The 22,519-nt window shown below is 43.8% G+C and overlaps 1 non-coding gene across 1 annotated transcript; it reads right to left on the reverse strand.

Annotated features, from left to right (window-relative positions):
- Nucleotides 1-21,020: 21,020 nt before the first annotated feature.
- LOC120646588 lies at nucleotides 21,021-21,129 on the reverse strand. The gene has a single exon (XR_005664490.1). It is a non-coding gene; the product is annotated as a small nucleolar RNA R71 (small nucleolar RNA).
- Nucleotides 21,130-22,519: the final 1,390 nt, after the last annotated feature.

A 22,519-nucleotide genomic window follows, 5' to 3' on the forward strand; every position in this document is an offset into this window, starting at 1 on the left:
ACCGGTATCCAGACCGGTCTGGCCGGTGTGTCCAGTGGATCTGAAAGCAAGTTCCTTCACAGCAAGAAACAAAGCAAGGCCGAGCTTCAAGGAGCTCTTGTCCAAATATGATAAGGAGGGAGCCGCCCTGAAACAGAAGAGATGGCCAAACGAAGATAAGAATGTGTCATCATCAAGATCTTGTGAGCAATCGGATCCTCGTCCATGTCAAGGTAATTGTGCTACTATGGTATACTACCAGTTGCCCCATGGTATTAGCCATATCCTTATTATTATACACCTTTGGATTATAGTAGGATGCATATGCAATATATATTCAATATCCTTCTATATATCCAAATTGTGCCTCACAAAGATCGATTGTTACTAGCAACAATCTGGTCAAAAGAGATCTTAATTGCAGCAAGGAGGGTGAGAAAGACATGAAGAAAGATTTCAAGTATTTACAACCGAGGTGGTGTCCCTCAGGTTTATCTCACACCCAGAAGAGGAGGCTGCAACGCATGCGCGAGCAAGAGTCAATGAAGCAACAAGCGGAGGTCGAGCCAAAGAGATCAACAACCATGAAAAAAGTATGGTGGCCAAAGCAAATTGTTTCATCATCAGTTTGAAGTGAAGCAAATTATGGCCAATAGTTTTTATTGCCCTTAGAACAAATATGTGGCCGATGCGTTATTAATCATCGCTCTTAGATAATTTTGGTCCAGAAGAATATTTTTTGGGCACACAAGCTTTGCCAAAAAACAGGAGGGCATATGTTGACGACCAAAATTGACAACAACCGGATGAGACCGGTGACCCTAGGCGGTCTGACCGGTCGAAGTGTCTATAGTCGGTCAGGCATGACTGACCGGTCAGACCGGTCTACATGGAATCCGAGTCCAACTATGGATTTTGTAGATTTAGATCTGTTATAGGATTTCTTGCGGGGCAAGACCTCCCCACCCTATAAATATAAAAGGCCATGGCCGATAGAGGGTATCCAATCGATTAAACACAAAACCAATCTATTACTTTTATTGTCTTTACTTTTTATCCAAACCCTAACTTTTCCAACCTCGACATTCTGTTCTTCCTTCGTCTCCATGGTGTTTGAGGACACCCTAGCTGGCCTGACGAGCGTAGAGCAACCCAATGTGCGCCTGCCCCGACGGGGTCCCTCCCGAGCGGGCGCTCGTTGGATTCTCGTTGGGCTGCCCCGACGAGACCGGTCTGACTGGTTAGTGCCGCGGCGCTGCAAGGAGCATCGCTGCGCGCTGCACGTGCAAGTGCTATCATGTGCTAGCCTTGAATGGGCGCCAACAGAGTATGAGTGCAAAGTTTTCAAAATACGTTCAAAGGTCAACCAAATCTTTCCTGAGAATTTTCCAGCTTTTCATGGGAATTTATTCTCTTTTTCCTACAACCAAATCCATTCATTAGAAGGCTTAAGAAATCTTTTCTTGAGCTCCAAATACTTTATTTGGGTTCACTGTATCCAACTTTATCACTCATATTGTTCTTGGATCGAGATAATTTTCCTGGTTTAAATATATTTTTTGGAAATTCATCTGGAATTTGTTTTTGAACTGGAAATGTCTCCCAGAAAAAATAATGAAACCATTTCCTTTCGGTTTGGGCCTAACCCAACTTAGGCCCAGCCCAACTAGGCTTCCTCACCCCCGCCCACCACTCCTCCCTCTGTTCCTCCTGGCCTACCTCTCCTGCCAATCCTGTACATCTTCCGGAAGATTTTTTCTTCCCCACCTTCCAGTGTTTGAGATTCGTGCAAACAATCTCGTCCGTCGGATCTTTATCAATCATCTCCTCAACCCTAGCTCCTGCTGCTGGTCTCAATTTCCCTGTGCGCCGCCGCTCCTCCTTCCCTCTTGCGCCGCCTCCTCCCTCCTTCCTCTCGATGCGACACCACCGGCGGCCATCTCCAAGCGCCGCACCACGCCGCCGCGCTGCCCTCCACTGCTTGCGCTGCTGCTCCCGCGGCCTGCCGGCACGCCCCGCAGCTAGCCACGTACTGCTGCAGCACCTGTGGCAGGCCTCGTGCCGTCGCGGCCATCCATGCTGCTGGCTGCGCGCCTCTCCGTGGTGGTGCGCCGCTGGGGTCAGCTGCCGCACATCTCCCGTGCTAGAGTGCCGCTGTGCCCGACCAGGGCGTCCCGCTGCCGCCTAGCGCAGGCGTGCGTCGCTGCCACAGAAGATGTGGCAAATTTAAAAAAAATGTTGATCTATATTTTGATAACTGTTGAATCTATTATCTTAAGATGTTGAAATTGTTGATAAAAAATGTTGAAGGTGGTGTATGTGTTTCTGAAGATGTTTGAATCTACTATATTTAATTGTTGATCGATTTTTCAAAAATTTTGAATCCAATTTTTGAAATTGTTGAATTCAGATCTCTATCCTCAACTCCATGAAATTGTTATCGGACCTCAGTGGGCTTTATAGATGGATCACTTATCTATTTTTCGGAAGCCATATAGGAGCCCCCTACCTCTCCTAGGCGCTCATGCCACACACCGTCGTCGCCGGCCATCCTTGGCTTCTACGCCAAGCCACACCCAGCCTCCTGCGCCTATATAGCCTCATGTGCGAGCCCTCGTGATCCTGTTCTCCTCCGTTGCCTTGCCCAACCCTAACGCGCGTGGCACGTCAGCGAATGGATCGCCGGAGCGGAGGCGTGACCGCCGGCAATTTGCCACTCCAACTCGCCATGGCCGGAGGCAAAGAGACCAAACGGATGTCACGATGTGCTTCCCTTAGCCGAGCCGCACCTGCGCCGTACCCAACCTGCCGCTCGCCACTGCTCGAGTGCTCGTCCACCGCACGCGCCGCCGCCGGAATCAGCGGGAACCACCACCGCCGCCGCCACTTCGATTCACCACGCTAGGGCACCGAGGGAGCAAACGGAAAGTGCCATGACGAAGCCCTCGCCAATCCGAACCGGTTTTTCTGGTTCGTGTCGTCGTTCTGCCACCAAAGCACCACTGCCACAGCGAACACATGGACGCCGGCCGCCGTCTCCGATGCCGGGCCGCCTCCAACTGACTTCGCTGCCGGTGAGCACACCTCCGTGATCCCCTCGCCCTCCTCTCCCTATTGCCCCACCTAGCCTAGCCTCTTGCGCCCCGAAACGCTAGTGAGCCGAACGGCCGAGCTGCCCATCCACCATGGCTGTGAGTTCTTGAAGCTTTTGCAGTTAGTCCCTCAAGGAAGTCTGTGATTAATTAGATTTCTTCTGAGTCTTTACCGTTTTCCAGTACACCCCCTCCAAACGTTAAATGCCCTCAATCTAGCCCCAGCCATGAAGTTTTGCAGATCTGAACTCGAGCTTTATCCTTTTTATGAGAACTGTTGGATGTGTCTTGCAAATCTTCTCTGCCAAGTACCAAGCCATGAAGTAACCAGTTAATCGTGTTTAGACCCCTCAAACCTTTGTACAGCTCATAGAATCCATGTTTTAGCTCCAATCTCGATCTTGATGCGTTAGATTTCTAAAAGCGTAATATTTATTTTAACAACGCTGTTTGATCAAGTTTCATGCTTTCAAAATTAATAAAATATTAATTTGGTTAATGTCTATTTACACTAGTCTTTCATAACTAAAAGCTATTTAGAGTTATACCACGATCTTTCATAAACAAATGTTTAATTTGATTAATACAAACACATGTGTGTTTTTAATAAAACTTGTTTGGTCCAACACGAGACATGACGTTATTCGATTAGATGTTCTCTCATGTTGCACTTTTCAAAGCTAATAATTTAATTCGTATAATTTATACATAAACATTTAAAAATAAAATTGATTAAGCTTAAACCCGTCTTTTAATGTGAAAGTATAATTTTAATTAATTGCAATACTGAATATTTCTCTGAAATGTTCATTACATGTATTTTCTTAATTAAAATAAATGAAGCACATAGTTCTTTTTCATTTATAATATAAATCTTCCGATAGCTGTATCTTTTCAACCGTAGCTCTATTTTCAGCGTTTCCTACGCTTTGGTGACCGTAGTGACGAGCCCTATTGTTTAGCTTGTTCTTTTAAAGCTTTCCTTTTGTTTGGTGTATTGTTCTTAGTTGAATCTGTTTGTTGCTTGCATGTTTGTTCCTATGCTTGATGATTGCTATGAGTAGAAGGAACATTGCTCGAGAGCTATCCAGAATATCAAGAACAAGAGATGATGATTACCTTAGCAGCTATTCTATGGATTAAATGCATGTGTATTCTTGATCATGATTTCAGTCCTAATAACCATATGACATGCTCATATTATAGTTAGGCTATGCTTTCATGCTTTATAATATTGATGGGTCCTATGTTAAGGATGACTAGTTTTCATTGATCATGCGTTGATAACCGGGTTTATATTCATGCTGGATTGTCTTGCCTAGTTTCTATACTTGGGAATGGTTTACACTAAATGTGAAGATAATAATCATGTGTTACCTTTTATCAATATTCATACCTATATTCTGGTGATGATAAACCAAGACCACTTTGATTAATCTGGACATGGAGCGACCACCTAGGATTTTCCGCACAACCACAAGGACTATCATGGCTCTGGTCTTGGCTAATCTATATATCCTATATAGATAGCATCCACTTACTATTTCTCTCTTCATGCAAGGTGTCCACCTCATTCTCCACGAAGTCTCCCACTAACTTTCAACTACCTTATTAATTACAAAAAATGTTCATGTCAACTCTACAATATGCAATACTTTTAATCTTTAATTAACTAAAGTAAAATCATACACATACGCTATTTTTTCATCACCTATTCTTCTATAATGTGATCAAATATTCTATTGGTGTTTCTTCTTTTAGCTTATCAATTTTTATGAGATTCAATAAATAAGAAAATATCCATATGACCTCTATGTGCAATACTTTTAATCTTTAATATATTAATGTAAAGTCATATACATACTCTATTTTTGCAATACTTTTAATCTTTAATCTATTAACGTAAAGACTCATATACATACTCTATTTCTTTGAGCACCTATTCTTTTATAATGTGATCAAATATTCTATTGATGTTACTTCTATTAGTTTATCGATTTCTACCCAATACTGAAAAAAAATATGCAAGAAAAATTCATATAATCTATATAGCCTATATACCCACTAAAGTCATTAACTCTATTTCTCTTAGCATACAAGTTATCTGCATCATATAGGAACTCATTATATCAAATACCACATCAACGTCCACTAGGGCCATCTGTTTATGTTTTTCATTGATTTTTTTGTGAATGTTGCTATGCAATCATCTTAACTTTTCTACTTTCAAATTTCATGTTAAAATTTTATTTAAAAAATCTCGCAGCAACGCGCGGGGTATCACCTAGTTAACTAGAAACTCTAGTACATGATGGCCTTACCGAAAGGGCAAGAGGGGATGCACCGTTGGGGTATAGCCCGGTCCTCTTGGGTAGTAAGCTTGGCTAAGTTACATGCCCATTAGGGAGGTTTATGCTCTGCTTTGATTTGAAACCTTAGCGGGCTATCATTTACTAGAGAATCTTTGTAAAAGCCTTGTAGCGTCCCTATGCAGTCACACCTCGGAAGTGTGATAAATACCTGTGTGGTACAGCATGGTTGGGCCTAAAGCTCTTTTGAGCTTTTATGCGACTTGTGGGTAAAGATGTACAATCTTTGCAGATTGTTAAAAACTGTTATAACAGCCGAGCTCGCGGTCATGAGCGGCCTAGACCCTCACATGATTAATTAAATTTGAAGATGAATTAAATTATGGTTACTTGATGATGATATATGATTATGATGAATATTGATGATGATAATATATTGATGCTCTATATTAATTGTAGGTTGGTATAAACTTGCATTTGCTAGTAATTATGCTACTTAATAAAATGTGACCAACTAAAGTGCTTAAAGCAATTTAATTAGCCAGCTATTTCCTTGTCTAAGCTTTGCATATCATGCGCTTTGCTCTACACTTGCTGAGTACTAACCATAAGTGTACTCAAGCTTACTTACATTGCTGCTCAGAAGAGAAAGGTGTGAAGTTCTTGAAGACGGTTCTAAGCGTACGTGACCCCAGTCGATTGCCTGTGAAGTTTGGAGTCTTTGTTTCCAGGATAAGCTATATATCTCTGATAGACTTTTAAGTCATTTATTTGTTTATCTCGTGATACTGTTACTGTTATTCGCTGATGATGTCACTATATGGATGAAACTTGATACTGGCATATATATATAGTTATGCATTCGGTTTCTTTCTAAAATCTGGTGTGACAGCACTCCACTCCACCAAAACCAGCTCCACTCCACCAGCTCCACAGTTTTCTAGCTCCACTCCACCAACTCTAGAAACATATGGAGTCGATGTACGTGTTTGGCAGATTGTGTTGCTCTAGCTCCAGAAACATGAAGATTTGGTGGAAATCTACTATTTTGCCCATGGTAAATTTACCCACATGTCATCCTATTCTCCTTTCTTCCCATTTCCTCTCTCCTCTTTTCTCCTCATTCTCTTCCTCTACTCTCACGGCCAGTCCGGGAGCACCCCCACGAGCTACAGTGGCGCCACCAGCAAGCGGCAAAGGTAGAGCTCTACGAGCCACGGCCTCATCGGACTTACGCCGGCTTCGATTCCACCAACCCACTCCAGCTTCGATTCCACCCGGTGTTCCAGGCTTCCACCCACTACCGCGCGCACACTCTGGCAATGCCATTCCGCCGCTCCCTCACCACTAGGGATTCACCGCCACCGCTGGCACAACCACGATGTCACTCATCTCCTCACTCTCCAACCTCGGCCTCGGCTACTCCATTGCCATAGCACTCGGCTCCTACTCACCTCCTACTTATGCCTCCACAGCGGCGGCGGAGACTACTGGTTTAGGGAGGCCACCACTTCGCGAAAGCTCTGTTTTCATGGGATTTGAGTGCGACGGCTAGTTTGGGGCCTTCCTCTATAAATAGAGGTGGTGGCCGGTCTTTTCATGGGTTGAGCACCCTTGGGACTTAGTGTCCATGCTTGGGGAGTGCTAGATAGCCTCTAACTCACTTGTGCTTGCAAAGAGTGTGATCCGATTGCGAGTGAGTGATTCTAGTGCGTTGCATTGAGAGATTGCAAGAGATTGGCACTAGGTGATCGAGTTGTAAGCTCGTGGTGCTTGTTACTCTTGGAGGTTGCCACCTCCTAGATGGCTTGGTGCTGTGTCTCCGTCGTGAAGCCCACAAGAAGATTGTGCGGTGCTCCAGAGAAGTGATTGTGAGGGGTATTGTGCTCACCCCGCAGGAGCCGCAAAGAGCAACTCTAGTTGAGTGAGACTTGAAGAGCAACAAGTGGTTCGGCCGGATCATGTGCTGGAGCTCGGTGTGTGCACTCCATGTGGGAGAGTGTGACTTGAGAGTCACCACTAGCAAGAGGATCGGCGGCAACCTTGGAGCTTGTCTCAATGGGAACTAGCTTGATGGCAACCAAGTGAACCTCGAGATAAAATCATCGTGTCAACATTTGTCTTCTAGTTGGTTTGCATCCCCGATACACAAGTTTGTATTTACTTACTCATATATTGTGCTTGTGTAGTTGGTCTTTTAATTAGTTAGCTTGCATAGCTTGCTAGTTTTCTTCTGTGGCATAGAAGTAGTTTCCTTGCGTGGCTAATTGGCTTGATTAGCTTTGTTAGTCACTTTGCTTAGTTTGTGTAGCTAAGTTTTTTGAGCTCTCTAGTTTGGCTTGTGTAGCCTTGCTCTTGAGAACTAGTTGTGCTTAGGCTTTGTGTGTTTTGCATACTAGTATGAGTAGAAACACCCTCTTGCTTGAGTACTAGTGATTAGGTTTGTGTGACCTTGCAAACTAGTTTTTCTTAGGTGAGCTCTACCAAGCCTGGCACCTTAGTTGCTCCATTAGGATCTTTTTGTATGGTGCAAGTTATAGATAGAGGGGTGTAGTCTTGGCTAAACCGATTAGACCGATTAGTTTAATTCTGCTTTTGTTTCGGTTAGCCGGCAATGTTTTAAGTTTTAGAAAGGACTATTCACCCCCCTCTAGTCCGTCATCTCGACCCTACACTTGACCTGGCTGCTATCGCGTCCTACCCAAGGTACGAGTGCAGGCATGGGTTCCACGCCTGGCGAGGTCTGGCGGGGGCGGCGCGATTCAGCGGGGACAGCATGGTCCATCGGGGGCGGCGCAGTCCGGCGAGGGCGACGTGATTCGGCAGGAGCAGCCCGGTCTGTCAAGGGCGTCGCAGTTCTGCCGGCATTGGCGAGGTCTGTCGGGGGCGGCGAGGCCTGAGCGATGGAAGGGGACGTCGGGGGTTTTTTTTAATCGAAACGGTATGTTTGTGTAACTAGGAGGTCTGAATCTGGCGTTTTAGAGCACCTCTTGAGGTACTCCACAAAAAATGTGGATCTGGCCCCCCAGCTCCACGTTTTTTCTGGAGCTGGACTTGTTTGGCTGCAAGTTTTATAGAGTTGGTGGAGTACAGAGAGCATTGCAGCCACCCTATTCCTTGCCACCCTGTTGACGGTGCTTAAGTGCCATTTTCAGCCGTCAACTATACTCAATAATAAAGGAAAACTGCATGTCTTACTCGTATATTTGTATCACTAACCTTTCTCCACAGTTGTTTTCGAGTTTTGTAAATTTCAGATGAGCAGGAGCGGAATAAGACGAAAACACGCATCAGATGCCATACAACTACGCAGAATATCGCATCCGGCATCACCCACTTACAAAGAGGGCCCATCTGGCAGAGCAATCGGGCGCGCCATGCATAATGCATACAAGGAAAGATATCAGGGCCCACATGTCAGCCTGCTAGAGAAGGATAAGGACGAGAGGCGGCTAGGTGGGGCCGGCCGACCCCCTGGGTCCGCCGAACCTGGCCGGCCTCCCGTCCAGGTGCATTTCGAGGAGGAGTCGCCCCCAAGTCTCCTGATCACCTTCCATATGTACATTTGGCGGGAACCGACCTCCACTAGTCTAAATAGGGCCCCCTCTCACCCACCCACACACACTTCATTCCATTCTCTCCAAGAAGGCTCTCCTCTCTCTTGCTCTCTTAGCAAGGTAGTGGAGCTAGGCTAGTTCTCCATAGCGAGCAAATCGTCCTCGGGGTCGTTGAGCAATCCTCGGCTCCTGGTATGGCTTTGTATCCGACTTGTCAGACTTCTATTCATAATATAGAGTTCTGCCATGGTTGCTTTACTGTCTTGATAGTTTATCAATCCATGCTTAGATCGTTCATAAGTTATGCTACGGTCTTGGTCAGGCCAGATGATCCGGGTACGGATAGAGGTTCGTTGTGCTTTAGGGCTTGCTCTAGTGTTTTACTCGTCCATGCGAAGGGTGGGAGACCTAGGGGCACTAGAGTAGTGACTTCATACACGAGAGTGGTGCTCGGGTATGCGGAATGCTTCGGATATGATTGTGCTCCACGGTGTGACTGTTGTAGACGGCAGGTGGTGACAGCCCTGTCCGTCCGGCGTAACAGCGGTGTTGCATTTAGCGTACTCCCCGACTTTCGGGTTCGGTGTAGGAGTTCATGCAAAGAGGTAACGGGACTGGATGTACTCCGGTGTGGGACCTTCTCCCCGCTTTCCCATTTTCCTGGCACCTGTAGTCCTAACCATGATCTAACATGACCCCAGCTTTGGATAGAAGCACTAGGACACCTAACCTAGCCTAAGCTCCAGCTGACTTGATGTAGGATAGAGTAGTTCTTTGTTTTATAGTTTCTCTCCTTTATTCCTTCCTCTTGGAGTGTGGATGTGTGCTGTGTCGCATTACCCTTTCTTATTCTTTATTTGTACTTACTCCTATTAGAGTATTGCCTATTGCTTGAGGCACAATGTCATGGTTAATGTTGAGTACAATACCTTTGCCGCTGCCGTCCTTTGGGACACAAATAAATGACGATACCCTTACTCTCCGGGTGAAATGCTACAACGGTATATCCGTGCGCTTGCGGATCCATCTATAATCATATTGATTATACCACGAGAGTGGCACCCTGTTGACGCTCCTTAGCGCCCCAATTTGTATACCGCAAGCGCACGGTTCGTGTAGCTTTTCCCTTAGAGTATTCCCCCAAGGTTTATCAATCCGTGGATCGACAAAGAACTACCTAAGGTTTTCCATCTAATCTAACGGATCTATCCTAACATGAAGCATTGATTGCATATAAAGGGTAAAACTTTGACAGATATGAGTGATGTGTAAAGGTTGATCTCATCCATGAACATAGGCTTAATCATAGCAAAACCAAAGACATGACTAGGCCTATCGTCTTCTAGTTGTAGTTCAAGTTAACGAGCAAATAAATCATGCATCTCAATCAAAAGCATCTTTAAACTCAAAATCTCCAATCCGATCCCTCGATAATCCACCTACTCAGTGGCAACGCCCTGTCATGACGCCACCCTTTTGGACGAAAGTACCCTGAAGCAAGTTGAACCCTCTTTGGTAGTTCAGCCATGAACCTCTAGCCACCATGACTACAAGATTATGCTAAGCGATCTATATCGATAATAGATCTAAGATGAAGCAAACCCAAAGAAAAGAACGAAATCGAAAGAGAGAACATGATCGCTAATAGATTCGGAAGACATGATTATCATTACTCACATAATAGATTCGTTTGGATCGTCACCACCGAGTACATACCATTGACGACTCCAACTAGCTCATGAACTCCACCATGGCACAACCACGCAGGGAGGCCATGGCAGCTAGGGATGGCCTAAGCCATCTCCTAGACAACTTCGAAGACTTGCGGCGGCCGTCGTCTCCCTCCGGTCTTGGCCCTAGGTTTTCGTTGAGTTCTGGGTGGATGGATGCTCCGTGTTGAATAAGGTGCGAGCTATTTATAAGCCGAGGAAGCCACCAGTCGAAGGGGAGGCCGAACCGCCTCAGAAACGGGCTAGGCCGGCCCGCCCCATGGGCCTAGGCCGGCCGGCCTACCCTGTTTCAGGCTCGCCTCGGTCTCATCTTTTCGCGTGTAGACTCCTCGCATCTTCTAGAGTTTATGTCCTTCACGATTGCAACCTTTTGGACGTCGTTATCTTGGAGATATCTTTGAGGAAAGGATAGGATAGGGAATCCTTCCTTAAATCTTCATTTTCTTTGCTTAATCCCGAAGTATCTTGATCTCATCTTCGTGGGCTCGGTCCTTTGGGCTCTCCTGGAGGATGGATGTGCGTGAATGGGCTTCGAATCAACATGGGCTTTGGTCCTCCCTTTGGGCTTTGGCCTTCGTCTTTCTCCGTGTTAGCGCTCGATCACGGGCCTCGTCATTTCATGCTCCAAAATAGGCCAAAAACCTGCAAAAACGAAGTTCCTCCAAAATATATGTGCAAGTGTGAAAATGACCAATAATTAGGCCGGGGTTAGGACGGTTAGTGATTTTGATATTAAATTCATGTCATTATCAAGGATAAACAAGGGATAAAGTGGGTACTTAAGGAGCGCCAATATTCCCCCCATGCTTAAACCTTGCTCGTCCTCGAGTAAGTCCAGGAGCTTTGCTTATAAAGAAATCAGTGTTGCCCCTCAATGTCCTCTCTGCACTTACTCATACATAACAAGGCATATTGCTCTCTCAAGTATTTAGCATTTAAGTTCATGTTGTGACCGGCTACTTTTTCATTATGGAAGATAGACTAGCAATTAAAGAACAAGCCACAATAATAAATAAATGCAATGCTCTCAAACTTAAGCGAACTTCAAACCTTTACCTTGTTTCATCGTGAAGAGTTTTCAAAAGAATGCATATCAAACATAAGTGAGGTTCTCTTGCAAAAGATCATGGAAATACTCATCTCATCAAGTCGCTCAAGCCTACGTTAGATTGTCTTCAACCTATTCTACTCATATATAAAAGGAAAAAGTCCTTCCCACCTCCTTCAACTATTACCATAATTTGATTTACCTCCTTCAACTCGAAAACCGGATATTTATACTCGAACTATTGAAACCGATCGATTTACCTCCTTGGGCAGTTTTCAAAGCAATTTTAGCTTATGTGGCGCTGCGTCAGCTGTCCTACATGGCACCACGTCAGCTCCGAGGGAGGTAAGTTGAACTTTCATGATAGTTTAGGGAGGTTTCTTAGACTTTATACCAAGTGCAGAAATACCTTTTTTCAAAAAAAATTCAAATATTTGTTTTTGAATAAATGTGCATTTAAAAATACTAAAATTTTATTTAACATTATAGAAATCCTAGAAAGTTTGTTTTAAATCAAAAATTATGAATCAATGTGTAAATTTAAAAGATCATTAATTAAATCCAATTTCTAGCTAATTAATCTATGGTTGGTTTGGCAGCCACATCCATCATTAGTGAATTTTATGTCCGCATATCCCTGCGCTAAACAGGCGAGCTCCAACGCCCCGCCCTTCCCCTCACCGCCACTGGTCGTCCCTGTCGCCACATATCTATGACTTTTTAATTTAAAACAAACTTTCTGTGATTTTTATAATGTTAAATAACATTTTAGTATTTTAAATGCACACTTATTTAAAAATAGATATTTGGATTTTTTTTGAAAAAATGGTATTTCTGAAATTGGTATAAAGTCTAAGAAACCTCCCTAAACTATCGTGAAAGTTCAACTTACCTCCCTCGGAGCTGACGTGGTGCCACGTAGGACAGCTGACGCAGTGCCACATCAGCTAAAACCGCTTTGAAAACCGCCCAGGGAGGTAAATCGACTGGTTTCAATAGTTCGAGGAGTATAAATATCTGGTTTTCGAGTTGAAGGAGGTAAATCGAATTATGGCCATAGTTGAAGGAGGTGGAAATGACTTTTTCCTATATAAAAGTGGAAGGCTTATGTGGAGCTTGGTAGGTAAAAACAATCCTAACAAAACATTGTATCTGAAATATTGTCAAACTAAGAGAGAGATCTATTGGATTTACAGAGACTAGTCAAAAAAGCCATTGGAAAATAATGTTGGAGAGGGAGAAAGATGAAACACACACATTTAGATAGGTGGACATGTGCAAGTGGCAAATGGATGATCCCGAGACACAAATGAAGTTCTCGTTATCGGATTGCACATGGTTGGAAGATTTGAGTATGGAATAATTCTTCAAAGTAATTTGGAAAATTAATGAAGCCAAAAAGAGCTAAGGAGCATTTTATTCTTCTCTTTTTTTTCTTTTCTCCTTTTTTTCATTTTTCTATTTTTTGTCTTTCTTTCTTTTTTTTCTTTCTTTTTGCTCCTTAGAACTTTTGATAGCATAGAATACTTATCCAGCCATCCCCCCATGCTTGAACTAATGCTCGTCCTTGAGTATGAATAGTGGGAGAACCAACTAGCTAGGGTAAGTATCTCAAATTCACCTTCTTCTTCGTAGAACCACTTGAATCTCCGGGGAGCCTTGTCTCCCAAAACTTTTCTTTATATGATGCCCTTGATTCTTTGATTCCGTCGAAATGATAATCCATACTCAAAGTGGGTTGTGGTCAAGGAGGTAATCACAAAAAGATATTTTTGGTTTAGGGTGGATATCCAGCGAGGTTTGTAAGATTCCCAAAGTAGAAACTCACAATGCATGGATAAATAGGCTAGCAAAAAGAAGGTTACACAAAAAAATGGAATGACCAGCTTCTTAGTCTCATACCAAAGAAATCAATCTTAATCCAACTCATCAAAATATAAGTTTGCAATCTAAAGGTTTCATCATGAAAGAATATGCATGTATAGGCTGTGGTAGGTAGAACTTTGCAAGAGATTCACAAATGTAGATAGCATAGGAATTAAGTTTTCAAATTACACAACACAAGGTGTAAGGTCATCGGTAGACTTAAATCAAAGAGCAACATAGAATATGTGGGTTTAGAATTTAGTCATTTAACCTCCACAAATAAAAGAGCCGGTATTTAATCATTTTAATTCCATTTAATTGAGGGCAAATGGTTAAGTCATATACAACATAGCATAGGTAAAACAAAGCAACAACTTTCATCATTTTTCCATTAGCATAAGGCATTGCCAAAATGTATCAATGTGGTGAGCACAAAGTGATGGTGATCCTACACTTATTGAAAACAAAAACAAAACTAGGTTGTCCTCCTAGAAGCCATGTGATAGGTTGAGAGGTATATACAAAGGTTGCATCTTTGGTTGAAGGCATATATGTACAAGCATTTAGAAAAAGAGAGAGTTGAGGAAGAATTACCGTCCTTCTCGATGCTCGTAATGAAGTGTAGCGCGGCCTTCCCCATACTTAAGCATTGTGCTAAGCATGGAAGAAGAATCATGAGCATCTTGTGGCAACCGTGATTATCTTACTCCATGAGATCTTTCTTCCTTGTCCACAAAATCCTCCCCCATGCTTAGCATGATGCTAGGCGTGGAAGGAGAAGATGGACCATCTTGAAATTCTTGAAGTCCTTCCCTCATGTGTATGAATATCATCTTCAATGTGTCTTCACCTTTGTTGCCTCAATTTCCTTCAACTTCTTCTTGTACTAAGCCATGGTCCCAATTATTGCTTCACATCGTCGTCGCCTCCTTCAATTCCTCATTGTCCCATTGCTGCCTCATCTTCATGAATTTTTTTTCTTTCAATTTCCAAAACAGAACATGTACTGAAACATTGCTCCATTGCGAAATGCACGAATTTTCCTTTCCACCGAGTCCTCATTTTCCCAAAACTGATTCCGAACAAGAGAGTTATGTCCATTTCATCCCAGCGCTGCAATCTGTCTCGATGAATTTCAGAACACGCAACGTCCAATGTTCTTGCCATATCTCCTTGTATGGGTCTTCAAATTCATTGATCTTGGGTGCGTTGGAATGGAAATTTCATGGAGCTTCTGAATATCAATTTTTTTCTTCCTTGTACATCTCTGTCCATGTGCAAAATTTGATGAAAATAGCGGGGCTTGCTTTCGAACTTTGGAGATGTTGATGAATTTGATTTCTTCTTTGATCACGAATTCATGGGAACGCTTTGTCATGCCTGCAAAACAATTCAAGTGCATAATCTACCCCCAAGGTGACAGTCGGGAGTAGAGACAATTGCCAACAAACCTACCATTCCTAAGATCTCAAATTGTGGCATAGCTAGCTTAGCGAAAAAAACCTAGTGAGTGTACGTGTGTGCTAGTGTAAATGCAAATGAGAGGAAGGTATATAAACAAAGACAATGTTTACACCTAGTTCTAAACACCATGTTTACAACTAGGTTGCCGAACTTCTCCATAGCCACAAAGACTTATTTAACCAAGGTCAAAACACCATGTCTATCCCAAGATCAATAGGCCTTCATAGCACAAGAAAAAATAAAGCGCATTGCAAAGCTTATAAACCAACCAAATGCAACCTCATAGCTTGGTTTATAAAACTGAATGATGATGGTCTTCAATCATGTCTAAACACCATGTTTACACAAGATTGCAAAAAGGAAAATGCTCACGTTAAGCATTAATATGGATATGAAAGCTTTCATCAATAAAGTTCTACCTGAGGATCAAGCTAACAAAATAAAAGTAAGGACAATGAGGTGGATGCAAAATGTAAATGAAGTGCAAAGTGGAGAATAAAATGCACATGAGGTGGGAGAATAATATGGTCAAACAAAATGATGTGACATGAAAATATGGAGATCCTAAAACAAAAAGAGAGTTAGCCTAAGTTAACTAGCCACAAGTTTAGAATCAAAGGGTGGTGCAATGCTTCATAAATCTCTCTAAAAAGGACACAAAGAAAAAGACTCAAGACACTAATAGGCACACAAAAAGGTCTACAAGTTTCCCAAGATCAAATAACAAAGTGCTCCCTCAATAACATTTAGAATGAACAACATGAAGTTGTGGTTTTTATTAGAACAATGGTACAATGTTACTTGATATTCCGATTAAAGAGTGCAATGTAGACGGTCATATTAATAGATATAAAATAAAAGATCAGGTTGCCTCCCGCAAAGCGCTTCATTTAGAGTCATAGAGCTCGACTTTCTTACATACCTTCTCATTGATGCGAAGCCATGGTCCTTCATGTAAGAGGTGAAGGTGTTCCATGCAGCTCTTATTCCACTTCCCATGTTGGACATGATCAATCACGCTTAATGGAAAACTTGCCCAATTGTCTCTCACATCATGGTCACCTCCTTCTTTGTTGTCCTTCGCCGCTACCTTTCTTTTCACGGATTTTCCTCTCTGTCCAGATTGGTAATTGCACCAAAAAATTGATCCAATGTAAGGTGCACGAAATCTTCTTTCCAACAAGTCTTCATTTGCTCAAAACGCATTCCAATTGAGGGAGTTATGCCCCTTTTTCCCCGTCACTGCAATCTGCCCCGTGCTGATTTCAGCATGTGCATCTCCGTTGTTTGAGACATAGCTCCTCCCGTGGGTCTTCAATTGTATCGATCATGGATGTATTGAACCGAGGACTTGATGGACATCCTGAATATTCAACTTTCTTGCATTGTAAATCTCTGGACTTGTGCACACAATTGATGAGGCTTAGCGACGTCCGTTCTTGAAACTTGAAGATGTTGATGATGGTGTTCAAAATTTTGGGCACAGTTTTCCTCCTCATCATTTGAGTTTCATGTCCTGCATGGTTAGTGAAATTCGGGGCTTCTCCTGACTTGTGCTCTTTTAGGGTCATGAGCTTGACCAAGCGCAAAGCAATATCGAGATTTGTAATTATTTGTAAACATATGCAACATAATCACATCCTCAATTAAATTTCATCAACAAGGTATACAGTGTAATTAAATGCAGCATGTGTTTCTTGCATAGTATGGAGCTCATTATTAGGCAGAGGTTCTTTAAGCATGAAATCAACCTTCTCAAGAAACTCTAGCCTATCATCATGAAAAGAACAAGGCATAGAATTTAAACTTTCATTCCGACTATTGGTTCGAGCATGAGATTTTTAACGATTAACAACAAAACCAATAGAAGCTTGAGAATTCACTGTATACCTTAGCCTCGGAGCTTTTTCATACTCCTTGGAGTCGTGGTGCTTTGTGCGAGATGTCATCTTGATGCACTCCTCGTGGTCCGTCGTGATTTGCTTCTCACGTCTCCATGTGTTGAATGTTGCGCTCTTGTAATCCGTCGTGGTTTGTTTGCAACATCTTCGTTTGTCGAAGGTCGACCGCTTGTGCCTTCATTTGCCAATTTCATTGGGATTCTTCCTCTGCTCCAAGCCTCTGAATTTTATCATGTACGCTTGATGAAAGCATCGCCCAAGCTCCCCTTCATTGTTGTCATCGTCATCTTCTCTATCTTGTTCTCGTCGCATTGCTCCTGCCTCTTCTTCATGGAATCTCTCCTATATACTCAACAGAACATATGCCAAAATATATCTCTATTGAAAATTTTATAAAATTACCTTTCCAACGAGTGGTCATTCACTTTAAATGGAGTCCAAACGAGGGAGTTATGCCCGTTTCACTTTTGGCGCTGCGTGCTGTCCATAAATTTTCAGAGTGCATAACCTTCATTGTTTTGGCCATACTCGCTTGTAGGAATCTCCGATTGACTTGGTTCTTGATTCGTTGGAATGGGAACTTCGTGGAGCTTTTGAATATCCAAAAATTTGCTGCTATTTTCTTCTGAGGTTGAGCAGAATATTGATGATAACAATGACTTATTACGAATCGATCCGAAGATGTCGATGATCTTGATCTTGTAGTCTTCGGAGCGTCTTGTTGTGCATCCTTGGCTTCAAGGTTATCACCATTGATTCACCAGCGAGTAGCATGGCTCCAATGGTCTGTCTCCATGGTTCTTGCTTTGCCTAAGGTGTCGGGATCGAAGGAGGCTCCCGTGCTTTGTGTCGATGATCAGAGCGGTCTCTTTCTTTGATTGCACTCGACTAGAAGCTTCTTGAGCATCCCATGGAGAAGATGGGTGGCATCATGGTTCCTCTAATCTTGTTGCCTCTAGCATTGGTCAACTTCAAATCATCAACTTTTGTGCACAAGGTTCTCCAAACATCTTGCGACATCGTCATCACTTTCTCCATTGTTTGTTGCTGCCTCTTTGTTGAATTCCTTGATCATCCTGCACATAACACATACCAAAATTCTACTCCATGGAAAGCCTTATGAAATTACCTTTTCAACGAGTGGTCATTGATCCCAAACAGACTCCGGATGAAGAAGTTATGGTCGTTTTACTCCGGCACTACGCTCTGTCCCGAGACATTTCAGAACACGCAGCGTTGAAAGATTTTACCATAAATCTTCACACCGATCTCCAAAATTCATGATTCTTGATGTGTTGGAAAGTAGACTTGATGGAGCTTCAAAATAATCTATTATTTGCTCATGGTACTTCTCTGATCTTGGACGAAAAACTCATTACAACAGTAACACTTTGGAGATGATGATGATCCGATCGCACGATTTTCTTCGCGGGCATGCTTCATACCTATTGCTTGAGCAAACAATTTTTCCCAAAAACATTAGTCTTTAAAATTAATTGATACAGCAGTGTACCTTATTTATCATCTTTTGCTTTGGGGAGTGGGGACTCGATAGCGGATGCTGGGCCACTAACAAAAGTTAGCACCTACCACTAAAGAGCGGGTCTTCACGTAGCGATCAACTTGCTTGAGTGAGATTGGACTTATCAAAGTACGGACATTGAGAACTTCTCAATCGCTTTGTGTCTAGGGTTTTACCTACATTCATGGACACAAACAAGAAACACAGGATATATGCAATAACAAAATTAGGGTTAGTCCAAAAACTAGATAGATCGCCCAAGGGTTCGTGTTGCCGATCCCCGGCAACGGCGCCAGAAAAGCTTGTTGATGCTCCTTAGCGCCCTGATTTGTATACCGCAAGCGCACGGTTCGTGTAGCTTTTCCCTTAGAGTATTCCCCCAAGGTTTATCAATCCGTGGATCGACAAAGAACTACCTAAGGTTTTCCATCTAATCTAACGGATCTATCCTAACATGAAGCATTGATTGCATATAAAGGGTAAGCCTTTGACAGATATGAGTGATGTGTAAAGGTTGATCTCATCCATGAACATAGGCTTAATCATAGCAAAACCAAAGACATGACTAGACCTATCGTCATCTAGTTGTAGTTCAAGCTAACGAGCAAATAAATCATGCATCTCAATCAAAAGCATCTTTAAACTCAATCTCCAATCCGATCCCTCGATACTCCACCTACTCAGTGGCAACGCCCTGTCACGACGCCACCCTTTTGGATGAAAGTACCCTGAAGCAAGTCGAACCCCCTTTAGTAGTTCCGCCATGAACCTCTAGTCACCATGACTACAAGATCATGCTAAGCGATCTATATCGATAATAGATCTAAGATGAAGCAAACCCAAAGAAAAGAACGAAATCGCAAGAGAGAACATGATCGCTAATAGATTCGGAAGACATGATTATCATTACTCACATAATAGATTCGTTTGGATCGTCACCACCGAGTACATACCATTGACGACTCCAACTAGCTCATGAACTCCACCATGGCACAACCACGCAGGGAGGCCATGGCAGCTAGGGGTGGCCTAAGCCATCTCCTAGACAACTTCGAAGACTTGCGGCAACCGTCATCTCCCTCCGGTCTTCCCCCTAGGTTTTCGTCGAGTTCTGGGTGGATGGATGCTCCGAGTTGAATAAGGTGCGAGCTATTTATAAGGCCAGGAAGCCACCAGTCGAAGGGGAGGCCGAACCGCCTCAGAAACGGGCTAGGCCGTCCGGCCCCATGGGCCTAGGCCGGCCTACCCTGTTTCGGGCTCACCTCGGTCTCATCTTTCGCGTGTAGACTCCTCGCATCTTCTAGAGTTTATGTCCTTCACGATTGCACCCCTTTGGATGTCGTTATCTTGGAGATATCGTCAAGGAAAGGATAGGATAGGGAATCCTTCCTTAAATCTTCATTTGCTTTGCTTAATCCCGAAGTATCTTGATCTCATCTTCGTGGGCTCGGTCCTTTGGGCTCTCTTGGAGGACGGATCTGCGTGAATGGGCTTCGAATCAACATGGGCTTTGGTCCTCACTTTGGGCTTTGGCCTTCGTCTTTCTCCGTGTTAGCGCTCGATCACGGGCCTCGTCATTTCATGCTCCAAAATAGGCCAAAAACCTGCAAAAACGAAGTTCCTCCAAAATATATGTGCAAGTGTGAAAATGACCAATAATTAGGCCGGGGTTAGGACGGTTAGTGATTTTGATATTAAATTCATGCCATTATCAAGGATAAACAAGGGATAAAGTGGGTACTTAAGGAGCGCCAACAAACCCCTTGGGTGCAGTTGCTAGGATGGATTTGGCGCCCTCATTTCTAGTGATTGCACTAAGGACTGCCAACAGGCATTTCTGGCGCTGTTGCTAAGGATTAACCACTCCTAGTGATTGCGCTAAGAAATGTCAACAAGCATTTCTGGCGCCGTTGCCAGGGACGGCATGTAAACAAAGATATTGTGCTAATATTAACTTAGACCTTGTACTCAGGATATAGTCTTTACTCTTTCAGGCTAATGTCACTTTATGTCTTCTTTTATTTTTGATTTGAAAGAAGACAGGGATAGTGTATAGCCAGTTTCTCCCTGCCGGAAAACTACACAGACAATCCAGAGAGGCTCGTGAGAAGGGCACGACCTCGCGTCGTTCCTCGTCTCGCTATCCTCCCAGCACAGAAACACATTTCGGAAGCACCACTCGTTCTTGAGGCTATGGCTGAAAAGACTCCTCGAGTTCTCCGTCCTCTCCACCGACAATGTGGCCACTGGCCCCAACATCAATGTCGGGGACGTGAACTTCGAGCTCAAATCAAGCCTCATCAACATGGTGCAGACTAGCCCATTCTGTGGCAAGCCGAACGAGGACGCAAATACACATTTGCAGAATTTTCTGGAGCTCTGCGACACTATTGTCATATGGGGTGTCGCCGCCGATGTTGTCAAGCTTCGTCTGTTTCCCTTTTCCCTCCTGGGGAAGGCGAAACAGTGGTTTTATAAAGAAAAGGACATCGCCACTTGGGCCAAATGCTCCAAGGCGTTCCTCGCAAAATTCTTCCCACAGGGCAAAACAAATGCCCTACGCGGGAGAATTTCAAGTTTCCAGCAGACAGTGATGGAATCCATCCCAGAAGCTTGGGAGAGGCTACAGGAATACATCCTAGCCTGTCCTCATCATGGCATGGACGAGTGGCTCATCCTGCAAAGCTTCTACAATGGGCTCACAACGACATCTCGAGCCAACATTGATGCCGCTGCTGGAGGAACCTTCCTCGACCTAACCATAGCCAAATCCAAAGCATTGGTCGAGAAGATGGTTTCCAATCATGTGTGGAGCGATGAACGACTCCAACCCCGCACCAAAGGCATGCATACCGTCAAGGAGACGGATATGATCATTGCCAAACTGGACCTCCTACTGAAGCATCTCGGCGAAAGGGCCGAATTCAAGAAGCATAGAGAAAACTATGCTCGTGCCATGGAATCGCACTTCACATGCAAAGTTTGTGGTAATGAAGGACACTTGGGGAACGACTGCCCCGAAACCCATGAAGACTGCGCCTACCTCAACAACAACAACGGGTACCATCCACAACAAGGAGGCCAGGGGTGGAACCAGCCGCGTCCACCTTTTCAGGGAGGTAATAACTACAATCCTTCCTATAATTCGAATTTCAATTCAAACCAACCTCCCTTGAGAGAACTTATTCTTGGCCAAGTTAAAATCAACGAAAATATAAATAAAAAGCTTTTGGCCAATGACAAATCCCTGGAAAGTTTAAATGTCAAGCTTGAAACTTTGTCTTCAACTCTTGAAAACCAGTTAAGTTTCAACAAAATGATCGAAACCCAGCTTGCACAAATTGCTACTTCGTTACCTGCTGTTGAGAGCGGGAAGATCCCGGGGCAACCCGAGTCTCCCGTTGAAAATGTCAGCATGGTGTCTACCGGACGGGGTAACTCGTCCCGAAGGCCACCACGCAATAACCATGCAGGTAGGTACTATCCCCCAAGGAACGACGTTTGGGATGGCATGGTGGCAGCGGTGCAAGAGGATCCAGGGGTCCCCATGATCAGCTGCTCGATCTACATCAAACACTTCGAGCGATGCCTATGTGATCTGGGGGCAAGCGTGAATATAATGCCCAAGGTAATATATGAAGCACTTGAATATCCTACTCTTTCCCTAACAACTATGCTCGTACAGCTTGCAGATTCAACCATTCGGTATCCCGAAGGGATAGCTGAACACGTTTTCGTACGAGTACGAGACTCCTTCGTCCTTGCCGACTTTGTGGTAATGGATACAGAGGGCGACCTCGGAGTTGACCTCGTACTTGGGCGACCTTTTCTAAGGTCTGCCAAGGCAAGGATCGATGTCGGAAAGGGAGAAATCCATTTCCATGTCGGAAGGGAGGATATGTTTTTCAGGTTCAAGAAGAAGGAAGAGCAGTGCTTCATGATCCAACAAGACAGTGAAGGGCAAGCACTCTGGGGTGCACTAGAACTCCAGCCAGAACAACGACCCTCCGCACCTAAAAGAAAGAAGAAGGAAAAGAAGGTGTGGCGGAAG

This window comes from Panicum virgatum, chromosome 8K (genome assembly GCF_016808335.1).
Source record: "Panicum virgatum strain AP13 chromosome 8K, P.virgatum_v5, whole genome shotgun sequence".
Taxonomy (NCBI): Eukaryota; Viridiplantae; Streptophyta; class Magnoliopsida; order Poales; family Poaceae; genus Panicum; species Panicum virgatum.